This window comes from Condylostylus longicornis, unplaced genomic scaffold, assembly GCF_029603195.1.
Source record: "Condylostylus longicornis isolate FDR11 unplaced genomic scaffold, ASM2960319v2 ptg000028l, whole genome shotgun sequence".
NCBI lineage: Eukaryota > Metazoa > Arthropoda > Insecta > Diptera > Dolichopodidae > Condylostylus > Condylostylus longicornis.
This window is the reverse complement of record NW_026577997.1, coordinates 931,716-959,037: the sequence shown is the minus strand read 5'-3', so window position 1 is coordinate 959,037 and position 27,322 is coordinate 931,716. Positions and strand designations below refer to the sequence as shown.

Here is a 27,322-nt window from a genome sequence, read left to right as displayed (position 1 = left end):
AATGCGCGTTATTTTTAAACATTAAACAAAAAATTCATTTCCTTCAAAATAAACACAGTTATAATTTTTTTCGCTACATTTTCTTTTTATAAGGATTTATTAAAATAAAATAAGTTATTTTTGTTTTATTTATAAGAACGGATGTCTCGTAGGTTGATAATAAATAAAAGGTATGGCCACCGAAACAATTTTAATTTTAAAGGAACGTCTTTTAAATATTATGATAATAAGGGAAGTTCTAAATATTTGATAACTGGGGCTTATTTTGAACATCTAATCACTAAATGATATTGATCTTAATAAATCTGATATTATTATTGTAAACACAATTAAATTCATACAAATAATCAAATAATTCGAGTCTACAATAAGATTTTTTAAACTTTTACGATAAATATCTTAGTGGTTCGATATTTGAAATAAGCTCGTCCCGATATGGTATGAAACTGATGATTTGGGAAAATTCAATTTCTGGTTTTAGTTAATAATTCTTTCAACAATTTCTGCGGTTCAATCCAGAATAAAAAGATTTGCCTTTTTGTATTATACAAGCTATCCCTATGAAATGTGAGCGCGTCAATCCCTGCTTTTTGTTTGTAGTTGTCTTTCCTAAAAAAAATTTAAGTAATAAAGAAAAATCATTTTTTACATTTAATTTTTTTCAAATAAAAGTATTTAAACTGCTATAAGAAAGACACAAGATTCACGCACACGATATTTATTTAATATTGAAAATAAAGAAAATAAATTATGAATTCTTCATGTATAAAAAGAGAAAATTAAAAATTATTCAACATTGCTTAGTTATTCAGGAAATTTTACTAATTCATGTATGCATGTATGTAAGTTTGTATATTTATAATTTAAATGTTTATAAAATAAAATATTGACATTAGAATCAAAATTTGAATTTGTAAAATATCAAGCAAAAAGATTAATTCTTTAAGTTCGGAACTCTTTTAAATTAGAAAGTGTGTATATGTATCGAATAAGAACTTGATGTAAATTTTTTTGGGGAAGACAAATAAAAGTTATTAAAAGATTAATTTTTTTTACATCAAAACATAAAAAGCGAGAATAATAAAAAGAACTTACACAATAACATTTAACCGATATTTGAAACAGATTTAAAGTATTTCTTTCACTTTAATCCCCTTTATCCTAGACGAAGTAAATTCCTGGTTTCTTTCCACATGACCATTTGCTTGAGATAGGACAATTTCATTATTCTCAGACAGTGTTTCGATTATCCAATGATTGTTCGAATGAGTACTTAACAAATCTAGATCACTTTCAATTGTTTTAATTACTATTCGTCTCGTAACGCAACCGAAACATATGTAAACTAGCTTCCAAATACGCTAAAATATTAATACGAATTAAGATCAGCTTAAGTCCTGCAACAGATCTTCAATTGAACAAAAGCTTCACAATGTCTAAAATTAGTTTAACAACTAGGCTCCACACGATTTCAATGATCAACGTAACAGCTATAGAACTCTTCAATATACTCATACTTTTCTCTGCAAATAATCAACATAATACCTATATTTTATATCGATTAGATTTTACATACGTTAGATTTATATATTTCCACTTCTTTTTCCAAATCTCTACTTTCTCCCAGGATGATGTAAAAATATAGTATTAAAATGGAAAATAAGTTTTTGAAATGATTGTTTTAGAAAAACCAAATTGTATGCAGATATTTACATACATATGTAGGTATACAATTGACATTCAATACTAAACATAGTAGTGTACATAATGTTGTATGTAGTTTTTGAAAAATTGAAAGGTAAGTCGTAAACTCGATTTATTGGAATTGTTTTTAATAATTTTATCTCGCACAAAACATTTAATTTATTACACTTTTTATTTTTCCAACTTTGAAATGCTTGACATTTCAATAATCTTTAAATTTTTGTGTCTTTTGTTCTTATCGTTTTGAAAATTTTCACTATTTACAATTCATTACAAAACAGGAGAAAGCAAAACAAATTTCCAATTTTTTATTCATTGAAGTTTGTCCTTTGTTTACAATTGATAATCTGGAGTTTTGAATGAAAAAACAATTCTGTTTATCCTGTTTTGCGTTGACGTTTTCTAAAGTGAAATTAAAAGCTATATTTTAATATACATATGTACCTACATATACATAAATAAAACAAATATGCGACAAAAGCTTACATAACTTTAGTTTTCCCCGATTTGCTGTAGTTTACATAATTAAAATGAAATGAAAAATCTGTTTTTAGTCATTTCTTTTTGTCAGATTACGTGTTTTTTCTTTTCTTCTAATATTAAATCTATACCTAACACTGCATTTTTTTCATTTCTTTTAAGAGTGTGAAAAAAATGTCTTAAAATGGCATATTAAAATGCTAATGGTCATATGGCAACTATTCATAAAATATACAGATCTAAGCTTGCGTATTTTTAAAAATGCAGTTTGCGTTTGCATTTCTAACTAAGAAAACGGAAATAACCGATGAGCCGCAACGACCGGCGCTTTGCGTTGTTAATCCAGAAAAAGTATAGAAAGGAGAAATCAACTAAACAGAACATTCACACGCATATGGAAACAGATAATGGCAAAAAAATTGAAAGTTTAACTATTTCACTGTCAGCGGTGGAAGTTGCGTTTGTATTTTCGCATGATTCTCGGCAGTCCCGTTTTAATGTAGATAATCGGTAATACAGACGCAGAAAACAGATAATACAATAAACTTTCAACTTTTTCAAATATGTAATTTTTTAACTTTTTAAAACTAACTTTTATATAACACCATTAAGCAAAATTTATATGAAATTACATACATATAGTGTTGATTGCTGATATACATAAGTATGTATTGTTAATGTAAAACAATAAGTCAAAGGTCATTATTAAAATTTTATTATCATTTTAAAATTTTGTTTTCCTGAATATAAGACTAATTCAAACTTTAATTTTTTTAAATTTTTTTTATTCGAATAAAGTCAAAAACATATTTTCCTTTACAAAATAAATTTAATATAACACTATTTACATTTTAAAAATATTCACAATCGATAGGTTTTTTATATCGAATTCATTTTTAATTATTTTTTATGTCAGAAAATTTAGTATTGTAGTTTTGAAATAAAAAAATAATTTTAACAAACAAAAAAAAAAGATTTAAAAATTGGAAATTATTTCAAAATTTCACGAAATTTACTTAAAATAAATTTCTAACTCTAAACAATGTTGTCTTATCAACATCGAAATTATTACTGTTTAAATTTTTTTATTATCAAAATTTTAATAAATTACGTTATGTGCTTACATTTTAACCGAAGGAAGTAGTGAACGTTTTGCAAAAATATAATTAAAAAAGAATTCAGTGGTTAATTAGTTATGATAATCAATTTAAAACTCTTCTCCCAATTTTATTTTTCTTTCAAAATTTTGACCTTTTGCAAACAAGTTCATCTAAGTTATTGTGCTACAAACTAAAGATAAGAAATAATGATCTCATGCTTACAGTTACTTCATAAATATTATTTACATACAAGAAAACAGGAACAAGGCAAATCTGTCAAAATATTTTTAAATAATAAATCTGTCTACATGTTTCCAAACTAAGAAGTACGGCAAGCGTTATAAAACGTACAAAAATTTTTTTTTTAATTTATTGTCTCCTCTAAAAGAAATGATCAAAATAAAGAAATGTCTTGCAAAAGAAATTATCAAAATTCTAATTGAAAAAAATTTTTAAAATCATAAAATATTTATTAGAATTATTCACGATATTAAAAATCGCAAACATGAAAGCTTTTCCCAACGGAAAGTTGATAATATATTTTGGATTTTGGAAAACTTTTAATTTTATAAACAAAGATTGTTTGAAAAACTTTGGAATATTGAAAAAAAAAGTTTCGATTATCATAAAAAATAATCAAAGCTGTTTCAAATGGGTGCGTAGTACGTAGAGTACATAGGTACGCATATGCGAATATGCAATAAGGTAATCGAATTGAACATACCGCGTAGTTTGACATTATGTCTAACAAAAAAATTTACCTACGCATTGTCAAACTCAAAATTCTAATACGTTTGCGTAGGTGATAAAATTTTGACATAAGCACTACACGCCCATTGAGATGAATACCATAATTTCAGTTACTGTAAACTTATGCCTAATAATCAAGCAAAGTAGATGAATTATTAGCTATCAAGTATAAAATCAGTAATATCGATACATTTAACCATCGATATTTTCGATATATCGTCGTGAAACATCGCGATATATTGCTAGTCCTTTAATATGCAAACTGCTTAGCGTAACGCAATGTATAGAATGAATGGCATAATTGTAAATTTTGCAATACTAAAACAAAAAGTGGCTTTCTTTCAATTTAAAATTTTTGAGCGCAATACCATTACTAAATCATTAGTTTGACATTATGTCTTAAAAAAAAATTTACCTACGCATTGTCAAACTCAAAATTCTAATACGTTTGCGTAGGTGATAAAATTTTGACATAAGCACTACACGCCCATTGAGATGAATACCATAATTTCAGTTACTGTAAACTTATGCCTAATAATCAAGCAAAGTAGATGAATTATTAGCTATCAAGTATAAAATCAGTAATATCGATACATTTAACCATCGATATTTTCGATATATCGTCGTGAAACATCGCGATATATTGCTAGTCCTTTAATATGCAAACTGCTTAGCGTAACGCAATGTATAGAATGAATGGCATAATTGTAAATTTTGCAATACTAAAACAAAAAGTGGCTTTCTTTCAATTTAAAATTTTTGAGCGCAATACCATTACTAAATCATTAGTTTGACATTATGTCTTAAAAAAAAATTTACCTACGCATTGTCAAACTCAAAATTCTAATACGTTTGCGTAGGTGATAAAATTTTGACATAAGCACTACACGCCCATTGAGATGAATACCATAATTTCAGTTACTGTAAACTTATGCCTAATAATCAAGCAAAGTAGATGAATTATTAGCTATCAAGTATAAAATCAGTAATATCGATACATTTAACCATCGATATTTTCGATATATCGTCGTGAAACATCGCGATATATTGCTAGTCCTTTAATATGCAAACTGCTTAGCGTAACGCAATGTATAGGATGAATGGCATAATTGTAAATTTTGCAATACTAAAACAAAAATTGGCTTTCTTTAAATTTAAAATTTTTGAGCGCAATACCATTACTAAATCAAAAATGCAATCACATTAACATTTAAGCTTATGCTCAGTATGTGAATGACATTGTCAATTTTCAATGAGTGTTAAATCACAATTTTAAGTTTTGACATGACTATTTTTATTTGGTTTCATTTGCTCAAGAGGTAATAAAAGGGACAGATTAATCAAGATTTCTTCACGGAACATTTAGAGTGAACGGAATAAACCACCATAACCGGAAAAAAAATAAAATTTTGTTAACTAAAACAGAGAACAGGTATGCGCTTATGTATGTTTTTAATACCTAATAACTTTAAACATAAAAATTTTTATGAAGTTTAAAAAAAATTTAACAGAATATTTATACGCTGTGTCAAATTTTCAACTTAAAAATTGAATAATATCTTAACGGGATTCTTAATATTTTATTTAACGATAGTATTATATCGATTTCGAAAGCCTCAATAATATCGATATTTAAAAACTATTGATAGTGCCATCGATAGTTGCTCATCTCTTATTATAAAGTGTAAATTAATTTTTATATTGGTTTTATAAACTGGAGTTTGGTCTTGTAATTTAATATACTCGTATTTAAAGCGTTATTTATCTTTTTTTGCAATACAATTTAACGAAATTGAAAATTCATAATTTGCTCAAAAATTATTGATTACAACGAATTCGTCTTAAAAATGATCTTAATAGCAAAATGAAAATCCTAAATTTTTATTGAAAAAACAGCGTTATCGCAAATAAAACAAGAACAGTGCTGGAAACGTGAAAATGTAAAAGTTTTTAAATAAACAAATTGAAAAAATTCAAAAACGAGCTGGAAAAAGTGTATAGAGATGGAAATGAATTTATTTTCTTTTTGGAATTTTTAAAAGGAAAAACTTCACTTCCCTAAAACAAAAGTGAAGTTAAGTCTGAACAGATAAAGTTATCAAAGTTTTTTATACTTTGAATCGTTTTTGCATTCAAAAACATATACATATGTATGTATTTATATACTTATATCAACATATTATCTATTTACCTTTGTATTTGGAGGAACTCAAATAAAATATGGAATTCATGTTCTAGTAGCTGCTATACTAGGTAAGCAATTGAAAAATTTTAGAATGCTTTTGCGACACTTATATTGTAATATACATACTTATATAATAAAAGTTGATAAAATTTTATTTTTTTTCAGTAATTTCTCCAAAATTTACTTAAAAATATTCATTTTGATATGAATGAATATTTCTAATGTTTTGCTCAAATCATTTTTAATTTTTCTAAATTTCTTATTTTTACACGATGGCTTAGAAATATAGATAAATAGGTGCCCGCCTAATTGTTATTCATTTGCATGCGACTAAAATGGCTAAAAATCGAAAATTTGCTATGATTCAATAAAGTATCTATGAAATAATACAGTATTTATTACAATTTAGTTAATTAGTGGTAAATTTTTTAATATCGTAATGAAATTGTAGCTGTATTGTTGCTGCTATTACTTAATATCTTAAATTTATAAACTTAATATCTTCATCGCCAATATGAAGCAATTCATTGGTGAAAATCAATAGCAACTTATTAATTGCAAAATTTGGGAGTTTATTCCATTAAGTAGGTAGGTAGGTGCCTATACATACATTTTATGCTTTGATTTCTTATTTAAGTTAAGACTGCTTGCAATAAATATATATTTTATGCGGAGGAATTAATTTTAATTGCAGTTTGTTTATTATATACCTCTTAATTGTAGGTACAGCTGGCATTTCAAGGTACAACGGTGTTGCTTCTTTTTTTTTAATTCAATACACAAGTACCTACATAAATATATTTTCACCCGTAAAATTCATAATTCAAATTATTTACTTTGTCTTTTACCCACTAACTATATAAGTATATATATATATTTATTTCCCTTCTTATTCTGTCTGGTATTTTATCCTAGTATCGTTTCAAAATTTAATGAAATTAATTCGCGTTCATTTCATTTTTAACCCATAAATTGAATTATATTATGCATTAGACTAGAAAAATTTGATTTGAATCCTTTAGAAATTATAAAGAAAATGAAAATAAAAGTAAAAAAGTTTGATTTTTCGAAAAGGATGCTTTCAACAATAGTAGATATGTATATCTACCAACCTACATATAGAATATGGGAAAAAATATTGTAGAAGCACGAGATGTCTATGATTCTAAGAATATTTATAAGCAAATTGTACCAAATGAAATAACAAAATAATGTTTTTCACCTTAATTTAATAACAATAAGTATAAAATTTTGGATGACTTAAATATTTTTTCAGACAGTAAAATATTTGCATATTTTTGTATTTAAAGAAGTGTGGTATCCAAGCAAAAAACATTTTTAGAATCTCAAGAATTTTTATTTAGGCTCGTTAATAAATTTCTGAAGTAAACGATGATGGAGAATATTGTTAAGGAAATATGAGTTGCGTCTACATAATTTATTTTTCGATATCTACGGTCAAAAATGAGCGAAACTAACAAATTTTTATTTGCTTGTACAATACGTTAGATGTACATATGTATATACATTTCTTCTTTTTTGAGTCAATTAAAGAATGTAATTCGATTATTTCAAATTATTTTCAATTTATCACTGCGAAACGTAATGACGAGACGCAATGTTAATTAAATTTTCTAGTGCTCGTGGATAAATTGGTTCAATTTTGTATAGTACTTATTTATAAAATATAACCGGAAATTTGTAATTAAATCAAACGTTTCACATATCCTATCCCGCATATTTTTCAAAATTTACTAAACAATGTACATATATACATACATACGCCACAAAATGTATGGTTTTTACAATCCACTTACATTTTTTTTATTGCAGGTAACACCACTATACATGAAACTTATTATAAGTAACTGGCTAGATAATTTTCCAATTCAACAGTGACACTGCACTTACATCAACCTTGTCATATAATGGATAAATGTCATGTAGATGACGGCATGTGGTGAAGTACCCACTTGCATACATATATAAAAAAACATCGGTAACTCTATATTTCCATGTATGGATAAAAACGTTAGAAAGATGAAAACTTACTGATTGGAAATAATATCAAAAATTACTGTTAACTAAGGACAGAAATTTTAATAAGGATTATTCAAGTATAAAAATGAAAATATACAAGAGCAATAGGATTAATAATGAGAATTTAAGTAAGTAACAGTGGTGGTTGCTTTTTTAGTAGAAATTCATGTATTTTAAGAAGTGTTTTTTTTTTTTTTTTTCTGTAATTTCATTTGTCAGATTATTAGAAGCTTTTAAAAATTTTTTGCACACTTGATTCTTAAAGCTATGTATGAATGAAAATTATGTATATATTTATGCGGATAAAAGCACTCGTAAACAAAAATAGTAACGTGAAATATGTGACAATTGCAAAAATGAGGAAATATAGTAAGATTTTCTCTTTTTCATATTTAAGTTTTTAAAACATCTAACTTTATTCTTTTTGGACACCATTTGTATTATGATATTGGCAGATATTGGCATTATGATATTGGCAGAAAGTTTATTGCAAAAATAAAAAAGGATAAAAATTGTAATAGCAATCTCATGTTGCAAATAGCAATGCATGTTAATAGTCCTATTAGAAGTACATTTTTAAAAAAATTAGTTTGAAATGAAAAATGTTACTCAATTAAAAATAAAATTTAATATTTCGGAAAACTTCAGTTTGTCTGTTATAGTCTCTTATAGACAATTGGTCTGGGTTCGTCATTCTCTCACTTTAAGTTAACGGACAAAACTTTAATAGAATAGTACAATTGGACTACCATACATACAATAATATTGACATGTATATTTTGATAAAAAATTTGGTCCACAAATAACATAGTGAGAGCAAATGTTGTATACGTATAGATCCTCACCACTTACAAAGCAAACTAAAATAATTTCTTGAGGCAAAATATTTAAATATTTTGTTATTTGAAACTCGAATTTTATTACAAAGAAAAATTTATAACAACAGAAAAAAATGTTTATTTCCCATTATTTTCTTTGATAAATTTTCAGCTTTACTACATCATCTAAATCCATTAATAACAGAAAATAACATAAAGCAGATACTCTTAAACTTGTAAAACTAAATATATACATATATGCTTATATGTATATATATTTATGATGTTTTCTCTGAAATATCAATATAAGTAAATGGGCATTTTATTTTATGGGTATTTCGAATTATTTGAGAAGTCGAACAATTAGATTTTGCGGAAATCGGGCACTTGTAATTCAATTTTACATTCTCGCGCATTCTTGTATAATCGCATATTTATAAGGGATGTAACAAACATGATAATGCTGTATGCAAATCATGTCAATATCCTTTCTTCAAAAATTGGAATAAACACTTTTGGAGAAGCTTTGGTAAAGAAAAAGGAACAATTATATTAACAATACGATTTGATACATTTGAAATGACAAAAATAATATTAAATATAGTTTATTTTTGGATATAGAATATTCATAACATTTTCTTTATAACTTGTGTATCTAGTTATATGTAACACTGTAATAAATAAAAATGAATTGAAGGATTTAAATCATAAAAACTAAAATAATATAATACCATACATATTTATTTATATACTTACATAAAATTTTTTTGTAAAAGGTGTTTCAAGTTGTAAAACTTTCTATTTGCATATTTTATTATAAGTATAACGTTGATGTTCTTGAACACAAGACTAGTATTGTTATATGATTTTTTAATTTATTTTATTTTAGGTACAAAGATTATATTATACAATTCAATTTACAATGCCACTTCTGAATTTTTTACTACACAATTCGATTTTAGGGGTGAAACTCATTGAGTAACAATTCCAAGTCATCGACAAAATTTTAATTTACTGATTTTAAAGCTTGTAAAATCGGGAAATACATTTAGCTATCCATGCGTGAAATTAAACGAAGTATTTTTACTTAAGCAAACTTCTATATATACCTAATAATTACTAAAGGACGAAGCAAGCTCTTGGGAAATTAATTTTTGTACTTAGTGAATTTTACTTTTATATGCATTTAGTGTAAAAAAATAAATTCCTTAATTAATTTTGCAAATTAAGTGCGGATTACATTTAAGTCTAATTTAAGAATATTAATAAAAATTTGAAATTAAAATAGAAAGCCTGAGACAAAGACACAAGAACATGTTTTTGATCAGCGTACAATTTTGAGTCGATTTAGCCAGACCATCGACTGCAGATTCGTGAGGGTTTTCTTATTTCACTATATTATTTATATACCAAGTTCTTGGGACTCGAAATGTGATAAGACTATTTTTTCTGTTTGTTAATGTCGGTTTGTTCTAGCCATGATGCAAAAAAGCATTGAGTTAAATCAAACAAAATTTTTACATAAATATTATGTACATTATTGTCGTAGCATGTAACGTATGTATATTAAATTCTGGAAGTTTGCTATATTTTAATTCTTTTCTAGATATTTTTATTTTGAGTCAAAAGTAAATACAAAAATTATATGTTGTCACCACGGTTTGTGAATTTTAACGTGATTTTAGTCTTACATTTCACTGAATAATCGGTACAAATTGAGTACTTTGTCTTTTTTGGAAAACCTTGTTCAATAAATTATAATTTTTTTTTTCTGTTTATGCACAATTGGTTTTATAAGAAAATCTTCAATAAATTTTATCATCATATTGTGTTTTTATTTAGCTTTTTTTGCTTTTCTATTTCATTTGAATTCAAAATTAATATCATATATCATCCTTTTTATTTCTTAGATATTTCAAGGACATACTCATTCTCTCATACATACACTTATATATGTATATTATTATGAATAGACAATTTTTAACAGTAAAATTGCTTGGTAATAGTTAACCATTTTCTTTATGTTTATTTTAGATTTTTCATAATATTATTTTGAATAGTTACTGATTTTTTCTTTATGGTATGTAGAATAAGTGAATATATATATGGTATAAGTAGTCGTATATACTTAAATACATAAAATATTATTTACATATGTCTATTTATTTGAAATTGTAAAAAAAAGTTAATTAATTGTATGTAGTTATTGCGGAAAACTTAATAAAATTGTTTTGGTTTATTTTCAAATAAATATTTTATCTAGACAATTTTTTTAATATTTAAAAAATATTCTTTTTGCAATTGTTGCCATTAATTTTCGTTTATTTTATTGTACAATTACTTTAAATAATTAAGATTTTATGGAACTAGTCTAAATGATGTGTTCCTAAGCCTTTGAAAATTGCAATAATATTGTTCTGTTATCACGATTCAGCAATAATAACACATAAACTGAATTGTATAACACTTCTTTATAACTATGTAATTTTAAATTTAAAGATCCTTTGATTTCAAATAACTTTGTATTTGAATTCATGCTATTTTTCTTTATATTTTCTACAAACTTCACTTATTACAATAAGTAAAATAAATTATACTATGAATTCCATATGTGAGCATAAAATATAACTTAATTTTATATCTTGGTACTGTGTGACAATTTCTCAGGAAAGGTTCTTAATTTACATAAAAATAATTGTATTATAAATATAGTATCACTTCGCGTAAAAAATATTCAAATTTTTATTAATTAACTTTACAAAATAAAAAAAACAAAAAAGAAAAGAGAGGCGAAAATGAAAAAATGCGAATAATCAAAAATATTTCCAGCTTGAAATTTTGTTTTTTTTTTTCAGATTATAATTATTCCCTTGTTCGTTTTTTGCCTTGGGGTTTCAAATAATTAAGTCATTTTATATACAAATTTCATCTAACCTATATTCTTTTGAAATTAAGTGTAATTCACTTTCGTTAAATAAAGTATGACCATTTTCATATTTTATTGGTAAAGGGTTGTTTTTTTGTGTTGAACATTGTGAGGAAAGAGAAAATTATTTTATTGAATTAGTGGAGAAAAAAATGTTGAAATACCTGTATTAAACACAAAATTTAGAAATATTTGTAAATATGAAAAAAGAATGAGAGCGATTTTTCACGGCGAAATATCAAAATTCATATAGAATACACACATTTAAATTGGGCTGCCTAGAATCAAGCGATATTGCCGCTGTGAATTTTCTTTTTTGTCTATTTTTGTATATTTTTTGTTCTGTTTCCATGTGCGTGTGACATTATACAACGATAATAAATTCGCCTAAAATTACTCAACATTAATTAAAAATTCTTTTATAGTTCATCAAAATTGGTTTTTTTTCTTATTTGTTCGGATGTTGCTAAGGTTTCATGAATGAAAATTATGTTGAGAATTTATTATAACCAATCAAAAGACTACCTCGTACACACATTTTTTTTCAGCGTGTTACAATTATGTAAACCAAATTCAAGTCTTAAATTCAATTCATATTTTTGTATATGGAGTACAAGCAAATACCAAGGAAGAGAAAATTTTAACCTTGTCCTCCGATTAGGTTCATTAATACATATCCCTAATGTTATACTGCTGTTTAAAATTGGAAAAATCTTTTTTTTTTCTTGTTATCGTTCTCTCGTCCAATTTTTTTGTACTGTTAAATATAATTAAAATATTTGACCCTTTTTTTGTTCTTTGGTTATCATAAGGAATTATATGAAACATCTGGTTCATTGAAATCTGTCAAAATGGCTACATTTTCTTTTTTTTTTCCTTTTCTTTTGTGTTATTTGCATTTTTGTTATATCGGAAGAGGACTACGAACGATAAAAGCCATGAAATTGTTGAATTAAAAAAACATTTAAAAATAGAGAATGGGACATTTTTTTATATAGAAGTATAAAAAGTCACTGAATATGGAAATCACAAATTGATGAGGTCCTTTTCAAAAAGAAATTTAAATAACTTGAAAAAAAAAAAAGAAAATATCTTTAATTTTAATTTTTGCCTTTTTTTGTGTCGGAAAATGTCGAAATTATACAATATATTTTTTTTGTAAAAAAAATTTGTTTTATGAAGGATTGTAGAGTGTGAATGCATATATAGAAGAGAAAAAGTATATTAGCAGAAGTTTTCTTGTAAGCGTATAAAATTATAAAAACATGAAAGCGTGAAAATTACAAAAGGAAAACTTAAAACGTAGAAAATTGGAAGAAGAATGACGATACGTGATTTTTTCACATGGAAAACAGTTAAAATATTTCTATGACACGTGGTTAAAATACATTAAAAAATTATTTTATATTTTTCTTTTGCAAAAGCAAATTGAATTTTTTTTAGGAGGCTTTGAAGTTAAGTGGTTGGAAGAGATTTCTTTAATAATATTACATCTCATACTAATATCTTATAAGGGAAAGGTTAGCCACATTTGTAGTATAGTCTCTACAACATTGCAGTTGCTGACCGTAAAATGTATTTCATTAAAAATGTTAATGTGAACATAAAAAAGCTAAGAAATATGTGAATGCAAAACTGTTACAATGTTTTCATAATTAATATATAGCTTAGAATTTACTATAATTTATTTTTATAAAATTTATTTATTAATTTTTTTAATTTATTAACTTTAGTAATTTTTTTCAGTTCAATTGGTAGTTCATTATAATTCTTAAAAACTGTCTTATATATTGCTTCCAAATTATTGAACCTTACGTTCTATGTTCGTGCATAAATATGTATGTATGTTCCAATTCATTATAGGTCTCACGTTAATATTGATATTTTTATTCATAATTAGGTGTGCTTGAGTTACTAGCTTAGTTTTGATGAGAATTTGAAGTGCTTTAAATAACAAAGTTAATATCTTGTTGGTCTTGTGAATCAATGTTATTGATGTTCTTGATTTATATCGAAAAAGATTTTTTATGACCTTCTTTTTAAACACGTTTTAAAAGATCCATTTTTTTTTTCAATGTGTTTTCTCCAAATCTCTAGTACATATGTGGCAGAGACATGAAACATACAATATGTGATACAAGCAAATTTTCATGTGTCTCTTGGATCTTTCTAGACCTGCTCAATGATCTGTTATCGCTAATTTAAATTTTACTCTTTTACTGTGGTCGCTAATTATTTTTTAAATCATCATATCCAGTATGTGTATTGCTGCCTATTTTAAAAAAAACTTTTCGAAAGATGTAAATTTGATATTTTCGTCATGTTTTATTCTAAAACATTTTGTAAATTCTTAAATTCTCATTTAATTTTCAATCTGCAGAATATTATTGACATTATTTCTGAAAATTTTTTATTTTTGATACCATTCCATTCAACCACTTTTTTAAATGTATGATTTTTATATTTATATAGAAAAAAGAAAATATGCAATATTTAAACTAAATAAGCATATTTTTTTTATGTATTCCGATTTTATTCTAATGACAAAATAGTGCCAAATTCTACGCCGCATGAACATTCTATATAATATATATGTATATATATTTAAATACATGTTCGACAATGTGCTCAAAATTAAAAAATAAAATAACTTTTATAGGACAAACTATTCTTAAGATAAGTAGAAAAACAAAATAATCTCAATTTAAAATTACTTCAAAATTTTTATACAAATTTTATTGAATATTTTGTATACAAAGTGTGTAATATAAAGACGAATTATAAGGGAAAGTGAATTCCAACCAAGAAACTACTTCTAATACCATAATTGTTCAAAAATCTAGAGCATTAATGTACACAAGATAAGTTACTCTTATTAAAATTTAATTGCTTACTAAAGATAACGAAATAAAATTACAAATAGGTGTTGCAGTTGCTTACTATTCTTATCTCTGATCCCAATTTTACTACTAACGTCGATTTATGGTTGCCGATTGTTGTCCAACATCGTTGTCATAAAACTCTACATATTTTAAGAATTGCTTGTATGCAAAATCAGCTCACACGACTCGGGTAGTATTACCATCATCTTAGTGTGCACCCTATGTCCAATATTATTCATGTTTGTAATTTCCTTATTTTATGAATGGAAAATTGTTTTTTTTTATTTTTATCATAATTCTGTTGGACTTTGTCCAGACAATTTTTAAATATTTATTGGACAAAGTATTTGTATGAAAAATATTATTGCAATATTAAAAAACTTGCATCATACAAGATTATTTTTGTTGTTGCGTTTTATATTGTTGTAGTTTTTGGCATAGAAACGTATATTTCGTCATTTGAATTTCTGGATTAAATCCGAATATGATGTTATTATTCAAAAAAAAATATATATATATATACATATATATATATATATATTGATTAATTCAAAAATTATAAAAAAAAATTAAAACACACAATTAAATTTCAATCCAAAATTTTAAATTTAAAAAATTCTTCAAAAAATTCTAAAATATGATTATAAAATTTTATTTAAAGTGTTAGTTTAAAAATTGGGTTGACACTATAAAATTGAATTTAATGACTCAAATTAAGGCAATTAGTTTCGAATATTTTTGAAAATAGTTCTTTTGAGGCACTGCAAATACATATTTAAGTATAAAAGAGAAATTGCAAAAAGGATTGCTATATGCGAGCGACAAAGTACGCAAGAGCCCGATATAGCGAAGCGCCACCTTGCTTAACTTAATTGTAACCTTTTTAGTTTTACATAGAAGTTTTTTGCGTAAATCCTTGCGAACTCGGGCAATGGAAAATTCGTTTACTATAGCAGATCTAATAAGAAATGAAAAATTTTAAATTTCATCTAGGACGACAACTGTTTTTACAACTTTTTACAAAATTTTCAATTTAATATTAAAATCAACAGTATTGCATAATATTCTATAAAACTACACTCATAATAATTAGACCTTAAAATTGTATAATATTTAGACACTTCAAAACTATGCGATTTATTTGTGATCAGACAAGGAGGATTATTTAAATAAAAAGTATTAAATTAATTTCGTCTGAATCAATTTCCTTCCAAACTGTCTATGGAATCTGGACATAGAAAATTCTTTTAATTTATATTCAAATACACCACATGTCTATATACATATACATATATGAAAAAGGTACAGATGTGTGTATTAGACGTACAAAAATACATGGATGTTTTATTAATTCAAAAACGATGACAGTGTCGGCGACTAATTCAGTATATTGCCAAAATGTTAAAAAAAAATTATAAAAATATTCATATGTACATATGTATGTATATGAAGAAATATTGTAAATATGCCAGGATATACATAGAAATATGTATATATATACACATATTAAGGTTTTCCATTTCTTTCTCTAATTTTCGAATAATAAATCTTCTTAGGCGGACATAATTTACGAAGATCCTTTTGAACATATAAATAAAGACTTACATATATATTATATATTATGTATACATATTTAAAAACAAAATTTATGACTAAAAAATACAAGATGTCTATATGCATAATGAAATTTTCATATACAAAATTTTTTTGTGTAAGTCAAATGAATTGTATGTTGAAATGACTGACTCTAAAGTGTAAATAAGCGCGTTTTTGTAAAATATTAGAACACACAGCTTTTTGTGAGTTTGATAGCCAAACACTAAAGCTGTGCAACAATGTGCTACTTTAATATAAATTGTACTTCTATCAAAAATATCATTCACAATTATCGATCACAACAAAAAGCTCATGGAGCACTTTTGCTGGACAACTGGAAAGATCATGAAAAACATAGTTATAATTACACTAACAGTTTTTTTCTTACCAAGTTCCTCAACTGTATATCGGTACAAGTTTTACACGAGTCAATCTGTATAGCAATAATATTTTTAAATGTTATTTATAAAGGCATTATAATAAAAAATTTCACAAAAGGGAAAGAAGCAAAAAAAAAGTCAAAAATTATAACATGAATGGGACATAAACATGGACATGGAATTTGGACACAAAAAATAGAATAACTTTTTTCATGTTAAATTCATAATACTCTTATATATAGTTTTAGTTATTTCACATGTTATACATAATTTATTACAGAACGTGTATATATAAGATCCTTAGTTATTACCTATACATAAATATTTAAGACTCTAACATGGTTTCTATACATGCTATAGAGTTACAGTTTTTGAAATGGGACGTAAATTTACCTATTTCTACATATGATTATAGATTTATTTTTAATATATTGAATGTTAGTCAATTTAATGCTTTTTTTTTTGTTTTTTATTCAACTAAGACCAATTTCAATGCGCAGACCAATTTTTATACTCAAATCATTTTCCCTAATGTTATGTAATATTAACAATATTCAAGCGTGTCAATATTGTATTACAGTGTACATATTTAAAATTCTACTACAGCCTTTAATTTTCGATTTTTCTCATATCCTTCTGAGAAATATATAGCTCAGCTCATTACACCTTAAAAAAAATATTTGAGTGTGTTGACTTTTCAATAAGAAAAAAGAACAAGAATAAAAAATATATAATAAATAATATTTTTGTTAATGGTCTTTTTGAAAAAAATAATTCATCATTTTTTATTTTTGAAATGTTTACGACATTGTTATAATGTCATCTTTCACTTTATTACGATACGAGAAGTTGACTTTCAACTATTATATTCGTTCACTCTGTTAAGTGGAACCATAAAAAATATTAAATATCATAATTGTGTTATGGAGAATATGTGTAATCGATTTTTGGGTATTAAGATATGATTTTTCTAATATGGTGATAAAGTCATAAGTCATAATAACATATTTATTATATTTGGATTAAAAAATTTTTTTTTGGATTTCCTATTTCTATGTAATATCAAAATATTAAGGATAGGAATATGTAACATAAAATTGCGGATGCATATTTATTAATGACATATGCTAGGTAAGGTGAAATGCTCGCTAGATAAAAAACAAACTGAGACTTTACGTTGTTCATCAATATTTTAGACTGAAACATATGCTATTGAATTGTTTGCTGTGGAGTGCAACAGAAGAAACCGCAGTAAAACTGTTCTTGGGGCTCTCTTGTTTAATGTATTGTGATCCAAATTGCTAAGGGAATGCGTTGATGTTTCTAACATGCTGACTAGGTACAACAAGGTGCTTTATAGAATAAGCGGAACTTTATAGAATAAGCGGAAATGAGAAAGTTGATAGTCTTGCCCGGAGGGTAGTGAAAAACTCATTTCATTGAGCCGGAGCCATTGAGCCGCGCGCCCTAAATACCCCACTCCAAAAAATTTAAGTTCCCGCCCTCGATTGGTATTGAGGGAGCGGAAACTGGTCACACTTGATCTTGGACGACATTCGAGACTACGATATAAGTGTGTATATTGACTGGACATTTCCCTTCGATAGTTCATCTGAAAAAGATGTGCAAAGCGGAGAATGAGGTTTGCCATCTTTGCCTTGAACTTATTTTGTGAATGCTAGGCGGTGGCCTGCTTACAGTTGAAATATATATACTAATGTACGTATGGATAGGAATCACAAAAGATCCTATGGGTCGACGTGAGAGGAGCCTCCCGTTATAAGGCAAAAAAAAGGCAAAATGCTAGTTGAGTAAAGTTCTAGGTTTTAGAAATTCAAGCTTGATGTCATATTTATAATTTTATTCCTCCCACACCATAATTATTCTGTTCTCTTGTCATGTCTTTAAATTCTAAATAAAAAATTAATTTATACAGTTCCAACAAATTTTCCATCCATAATTAAAAGGCCAACCTTTTTTTTTAGATTTTACATGAATAGAAAAAATTTTATTCCTAGAATGAATTTTATAAAATAATGTGTGTAGGTTTGCATTACTATTTGAAAAACATTGTTTAAAATAAAAACTACTATATAGCAAATAATTATGAACGAAAATTATTTTTTAATCTTATAAAATTGTTATTTTTATGCCCTAGTTGACAAAAAGTTGTTCTATTATTACGTTATACTCTAAAAAGATTGTTTTTGTACATTTATTTTGGTATTTATTTAAAATATATGGTCCATATGATTAATACATTGATATGTATATAATGGAAAACCATAAATATGTAATGGATGTATGTATGTACATGTATGCACTAAAGGTTGATATGCGGTTAAATGTTATGGTTGAATTGTTTTTAGTCTTGTTCTATTCGTCTTAATTTTTCATAAAAATTCCCAAAGCTTTATGCAGTCATACATTACAATGAAATTTATTTTTTAATGCTAAATACAATGTTTTTTAAATATTAAATTTTTGCTATAATTTTCTTGAACTTTGAAGAACATGATGCATGGCATGTACAATAACGTATAGAGGATGAATAAATAGAAAAATACTTTTGCAAAAGGTATGTGTGTACATGTGAACTTAGTTATGCAATATTTTTTCTTTGAAAGGAACCAAAGTTAAACATTTATATGTAATGAAATCTAAGACACCGAAATCATTAAAAAATTCCGTTTGTCTTAAAAACCTTCTGACAGTTTACGTGTGCTTCATTACAGTTTTCGATCTAAAATCGATTCAGTTATTCAGTTATGTTTGCATTCGCAGCGCCTTTTTGTAAGTGGACTGTATAAAGCGGTCTTTTTAGGCTTATATGTAGTTCTGAGGTGATAAGGACTGCAAACATAAAGTCCACTTATAAATCATAGAGTGCAAGTATAAGATGACAATGCACCTTGACCATGACAATGCAATGAGTTGGACCCATTGTGGCCCGCTCCTGAGCTTCTCCTGGACTTTCTGTGAGCCTATTCGGCAAAAAGGTTCCGGCCTTAGTATTCCACTTATTTAACTTATTTGGAAATAGATAATCGTGAAAATATGTTAAAAATATAAACAATAATATTAATGAAACTCAAAATACCGAAGGCACCTTATTTTCCTTAGATATTACAAAAACTTATTTCAAGAAAAACAACTAAAAAAAGAGTGCTAAAATCTAAATTGAAAATAAAGTTAAGAGCGGGATAAATTTATTTAAAGCACAATTATACTGGTATTTTATCACGTCATGACATGATGTCAAAAATTGCGTATATTAATTCCTTAGAGAAAATTGAGAAAAAATTAAGATTGGACGTGTCCGATAAAGAAAAAAAAATCCAAAATTACATGAAGGATTCCTCTCACTTCTTCCATTATTTTTTTGTGTTGTCTTCAATCTACATACATATGTATGTGTGTGAATTTTATTACAAAATTCGCAAATATCTCTACAAAATTCATTTAAAACCTTTTTCATCCTTCTGTTGTATACTTTTTAAGTTTTGCAGTTAAAACAATAATAATAATATTAAAAAAACAGCAAAAAATAATTCATATACATATTAGTGATTCCGTTATTTTATTTGTTTTCATTTTTATTCTTTTCCATAATAGGTTACGCTCTGCCATTTAAACCAGCATAAATTTTAGTAAACATAACATTTATTTATGTGTAGAAAGAAAAATAAACAATGACGATAACCGGTATTTCAATAAAATATATGTATGTACATACGATTATATATGTATGTAAGTATACATAATGTATACACACGATATTACGATTTACGGTATGTGGGAGCGCGCTGCTGAAAAATGATCTAGACAAATAATATATACACGTTTTATGCCTTCATACAAAGTATGCGTACATGATGTCAAATAAACCAGCATTGCGAAAATATTTTGTAGGGATGAATGTGTGTTTATATACAACCACATTCTTTGATTTTACAATAATATGAATTTTTCGATAAGATATCTTTGGAAAAAAAAAATAAAATAAAATTTAGAGAAGGGCGTAAATAAATTCATATACACACATTTACATAATATATTTAAAAAATATTTACACGTTCATACGTGTACCAACACATACATACATAGTAAATTTTTTTAAAAGACAGTAAATTTATAATAAAATGAAATAAAGTCAAATATTAAGGTCGATGGATTTCCAAGATAAATGAAAATATACATACAGTAAGTCACATAATTGTTTGCAAAATGAAAAATTCACTAATATTTCGCAGTAAGTTCAATTTAAAATACAGTTAATTAATACTTTTTAATTTTTTTTCAATATATTTATTACAGCGCACTATTTAGAAGAAATAACTTAAGTGTTTGAACTGATTAAAAAAAAAATAATAACAAAAACATAATAAAAACCAAATTCGTTGCAAAAATTGAGTGACACAAAATTGTTTGCAATTTATTGAAATTATTTGGTTAAATTTAAATTTGCAGAAAAAAAGAACCGTTTCGGCGACATAATGTCGGCTGTATTTTTGAATTGCTTATTGCTAGAGAAATTATTCCAAAAATACAAGTCATTCAGTGTTAAGAAAGCTGAGAGATCGTCATATTTTTTAATACTAAAGTTGCAATTTTTAATTATAATGCCAGGAAAGAGGGTCCCCGATAATTTGATCCAATTGGTTTATTATAATTATTACAAAGGTCAAAGTGCTAAAGAATTATCAATTAATTTTAATATTAAGTTGAGAACAGTTTACAATATTTTAAATCGGGCTGAAAATGAAGGGCGTTTAGAGTTAAAATCATCAAATGGTAGACCAAGAAAATTATTACCCAGAAGTGAGAGAAAATTAATTAGAAAAATTGACAAAGATCCTCAAAAATCATTAAGAAAATTAGCTTCTGAAATGGAAAACGAATTAAATGTGGAAGTAAGCCGTGAAACCATAAGAAGAACCTTAAACCGTCATAAATATTCATCTCGTTCTGCTTTGAAAAAACCATTACTATCTGCTTTGAATGTTGAAAGACGATTAAATTTTGCCAAAAAACACATAAACTATGGTGATACCTTCTGGGATGACGTCATCTTTTGTGATGAGACTAAAATAATGATGTATTACAATGATGGGCCTAATAGGGTATGGAGGCAACCACTAAAAGCATTAAATAGTAAAAATATAATTCCGACAGTAAAATTTGGAAAATTGTCGGTTATGATATGGGGTTGTATATCAAGTCGGGGGGTAGGAGATATCAAATTTATTGAATCTACAATGGATCAACACCAATATTTAGACATTTTAAAAACCGAATTGGTAAACAGTGCTACACGATTTGGCTTAACGGATGTTAATGGTAAAATTTTTAAATTTTACCAAGACAATGACCCAAAGCACAAATCCCATATTGTGAGGACCTGGTTGTTATATAACTGCCATAGGGTGATTGATACTCCTGCTCAAAGCCCGGACTTAAACCCTATTGAAAATTTATGGGCATATTTAAAAAAACAAGTGGGTAAAAGGAACCCGAAAAACAGAAACGAGCTAAAGTTATATATAAAAGAGGAATGGTCGAAAATACCTGAGAAATATGACCTTGCCAAATTGATTGGGTCAATGAAAAAAAGATTAAACGATGTGATTGAAGCCAAGGGACACCACACTAATTATAATATTGATGTAATAATTTCTGATTTTTTGAGGCTTTTTTGAAATATTTGTGATAAATTGCAAAGAATTTTGTGCCAGTTAATTTTTTCTAGGAATTATGTTTTTGTTATGTTTTTGTTATTATTTTTTTTTAATGATATGAAAAAATGAAATAATTTGTGTAAATATTGTTTTTAAATACATATATTGAAGAAAAAATTTAATAAATCAAAGTTTACTATGTTTAAAATACCAGTAAACTCAAAATAATCAAAATTTTTTCATTTTGCAAAGAATTATGTGACTTACTGTATGTATGTATGCACATACTTAGGTACCCTCTCTTATTTAACATTATAAGTTGACACATTAATGGAAATAAATTTTTGTGCCACATACTCGTATTACATACTTTAAAATTTGAATTTAAAGAAACCATACCACTTGACGTCATTCTTATTTTTCACACGTCAGTTGCCCTATAAATAACAATTTTTTTTACTAAATAGGAAGTAAGATAGATCAATCAATGGAGTTCCAACCAAATGGCCAGGCTACATTACCTTATGTTTTAAACTAAAGCCCCTTGGGTTATCCAACAGTTAATACACAGTGCAGATGTAGCTAAACACAACATTTTTGTGGTGTTTCACAAACACCATTAGTTTTGTTAAAAAGCTAAGTGCAAACTGTCACAATAATTTTAAATTTTACTCTATAAACCAACTTAATAGAATTTTTGCAGTTTAAAAAAATCGTAGCATATGTTAGTAGTAAAAATAGTATCAAATTATTATACACCAATTGTGCCGATATATTCAAACCGAAATTTCTCGCAATTTACAAAGAAGTTCTCGTGGAAAACTGTTTTGTCGGCTTTAAAATGGTATACAATGTATACTCGTACTATAAACTCCGTGAATTTAGTTACCAATTGGAAATTAAATGTTTTATCAATTAACTTCAAATAACTTAGGCCCCACACTTAGCTGTTATAGCGACGCATGTCATATAAAATATTTTCCACAATTGCATTGGTAATATTCCCTCTAAAGAAAAAGAAAAATAATAAAAATTTAGAACGGAATAAGGCAAGCGGAATTGTGATGGTGAATATTTATACTTTTATTTTTAATTCATATAATCAGATCCTTTTGAAGAGTTTCTGTTAAAAAAAAGGAATGAAACTCTTAGCGTTTTTAACTGATTTAGAATAGAAAAGTAAGACAAAAATAATTCAGTTTCCAGTTGTATAGTAAAGTGTATTTCAGGACATTAAATTTCTGCTATTTAGAAAGAAAACGAAAAAAAATAAAATAAAAATTATTTTTTCTTATTTCATTTCATTTTTTTTATTTATTTTTTTTTCCTTTCATACAAAGATTTCTATCCTTCATGTCTATTTCATAGAAATTTTCCTATATACAATAATGACCCTTCTATTTGGGTCATGAACAGAAGTATAGAAAAAAATATTTCTTTTTTTTCGTTCCTTTATGATGTTAGAAAATGAAAATGTTTATTTCTCATCAAGAAAATGTAAACGATTGCAGAGTTTGTTTGGTATAATAAGCCTCTACAACTATACAAGTATGTGTATGTAAGGAGAACGGCGGTAGGGAAAGACAAAAACATTGGAAAACTATTCTCGGTTAGATCTGATAATTATACAATAAAATTATTATATAAACGATGCACACTAAAGCAACTCTAAGAAAATTTTCTGCTTTTAATTGACTTAGAACACAAACACAGAAAAAAAGTAAAAAAAAAAAAAAGAATAATAATTATTGTAGTTAACTGGTAAATAATTTAATTTTATGGCGAAAAAATTTTATTACAGTTTTGGGTTTAATTATAGAAGTATGTATGAGAAAAAATAGTTTTCATTAAATTTGTAGTTGAGAAAATGATTAAGAATTAAAATACCTACATACATTTTTTCAGCTTTTTTTTTTGTAATTCAAAAACAAATTTCAATGACAGGCAAGTGAATAAAATGAAAAATTTTTTGATTTTTCCGATATTTTTTTTTTTATTAAATTTCACCTTGCAATTAAAATTAAATCAAATTATATTATTTTTTATTAATCATCTAATCCGTTCTTTTTTAAAAAAATTCTGTTAATTCTTTGTAAGTTACATCCAGTAGTAAAGTGAGCTTGCGCGCCCTGATATTAATTTTTTTTTAATTTTCAGTGGTTCCTTGTTCTGTCAGACAAAGCTTATATATAATATTTCAAGTTATCAAAAAGGTAAAGTCGGTCTGTAAAAAGGCCGAGTTCACGAGGCCTGACATATACCAAAAGTTAGTCAATGCCATAGCCAAAGTAAGCTCATCAGATTTCATTAAAATCGGTTCAGCTTGTCTTGAGACACACGCGTGCTGATGTCCCTAAATATAGTTTATTTACGCTTTCCTACCATAGAGATTTCGATCACCGAAAACTCACCATGCAAAATTTGGTGCCATCACATCACCTGCCTTGTTGTATTTAACGCCTGTCTGTTAAAAAACAATTGTATGAAAATACTTGGACATTTTTTTATTACTTTTTTTTATATTTTGCATTTATTTTAATGTAAATTATCAATATTGTTATATTATTATAGGAAATAACAAGAAACTTTAGCAAGAACCAATATTCTTTTTAAAGAATTTTATATAAAATTTCTTCTAATGGATTTTTACTAACTACCAGCTTCTCATGTTTTCTTTCGTTTACATTGTTTTTGTGTTTTTTCCATTACAAAATATTTTTATTTCGAGAGATGGCAAAATCGATAAAACTCCATTACCTTTTTTTTGCAATGAATTGTACACGTCATACTGACGAATTGTATACAAGTTTAAATATAATTCGAATGTATGTAGGTGTACACTGACACTCACATAATTTTTTTTTTGTAAATTTCTATACATACATACTTGTCTACATTAAAGCTTAAAAATAACGAATGCTTTTTAATATAAAACAAAAAAAATTTACTTGTATAAAACGGCATATCACTGCCGTTTAAAAGAATGATATTTTAGAAAATATTTTAGCTTCATTTATGTGTATGAAAATAAAATTAAATAAAACGTTCAAAATAAAATATTTTGACTTTCCAAGAAAAAGAAATGAGCAAAACTTGCTTAAACATTATAAAATACCAAAAAACCCTCTGATGGGAGAAAATGAAAAAAACAAAAAAGAGAAAGATATTTTTTCATTTTGTCTTAAATCAGATTTGTTTATAGGCATTTTTTTTGCCTCTCATCAAAATTGAATTTATACATTATGTAATTGCCTAAGATGCTCGTATAAAGTTACTTACAAGTTGCAGTCATATATGTACATATGTATGTATTTATTTTCCAGGTTTACTTTCGGACCGAAAGTCGGAATTACAGTAATAAGATGTATTTAAATTTTAATATATCAAAAGAACATGTACGATTAATTGAAAAAAAATTTAATCATATGGGAGGTCTTCGAAAAAAAAAAGCCAGACCAGAGAAACACCGTACAGATCAGTATAAAAAGAAACATAGAACGACCGAAAGACGTTGCTCGGACTGAATGAGCTGGTGAAATATAGAGTGTTATAAAGAAGCTTTTATTGCTCTATGCTTCAAAAGGAAGAAACATATATGTTCTATTTGATTAAAAATCAGCCGTAATGGCGAAAATCTTTCATTGAGTCGTGAAAATTCAAACGGAAAAATACTGAAAATTTCACTTATTTACAGTCTCTGAAAAGTTATTATTACACGTCAATATTTAAAATACATTGAGTTATTGACATACATATTAATGTTTACTCAACATATACTTACGCACATCAATAACTCATTCATATAGGTATGTACATACCTTTAAATAGGAAGAGAAAATTATTTGCCGCTGAATATTTAATATCGTTTTCATTATTTATTTATACTTTTTCTCTTTTTGATAAATAATTTTTTAAAAATTTAATAACGCAATTACATAAATCTTTGTATGTATTGCACATATTTTTTCCAAAGTATATTCTTAAATACATACATACATAGATGCACTCAAATACAATTGAATGTAAATTAAAATTTTAATATTAAAAATTTTGATTTGCTGCAATCAATTATTCATTCCATTATTTGTCATGCAAATCTAATTTTATAATCCTTGCAATTATTTTACAACATTGTTTAATTTAAGGATTTGACTGACATTTTCATTTGCTATAAATTTTTAAGGTTATCTTTTTAACAAGCTTGTTAAATTATTCTTAAATTTATATTGTATATACATACATACATTGCCTAAAAATATTCAGAAATGGTTTCACATTTTAATTGATTGGAAAATAATCCGCCTCCCAAAATTAACATACATGTATACATCCTTTTAAATATATGGATCTACAGTCATAGTCGCAAATCTTATACATACATACTATAGTGTATGTTCATTTTCACATTTAAAATCGCTAACAAAATCATTAAATCTACGTATAATTTATTTGACAAATACAAATAATAAAATTAAAGCAGTGAAAAGCATAATGATATAAATAAAATAACAAATACGCGTTTATACGTTAAGTATGTTCCACCTATGTATAAGGATTTGTTGACAATTTCATTTTGTTTTCATTAAAAATTTTATAGAATATTTTTAACTTTTGTAAATGTTTGTTGCATAGTTAGTAAAAAAGCTAATGAAAAAAAATTTGTAGAGTTACTTTAATAATATTTCAAAAATTTTTTAGAAATAAACAGGACGAGGAGTGCCCCACGTTCAAAGAAATTGGAGCGAGCAATTTTTTGAGTTCTATACAGCAATATTGGTAGCCG

General features: G+C 26.0%; 1 protein-coding gene across 1 annotated transcript in view; it reads right to left on the bottom strand.

Moving 5' to 3' along the window:
• The window catches only part of LOC129607748 (TWiK family of potassium channels protein 7-like), a 293,642-nt gene that overhangs the window by 202,583 nt on the left and 63,737 nt on the right, over positions 1-27,322 (bottom strand). The gene's annotated exons all lie outside the window — the stretch shown is intronic.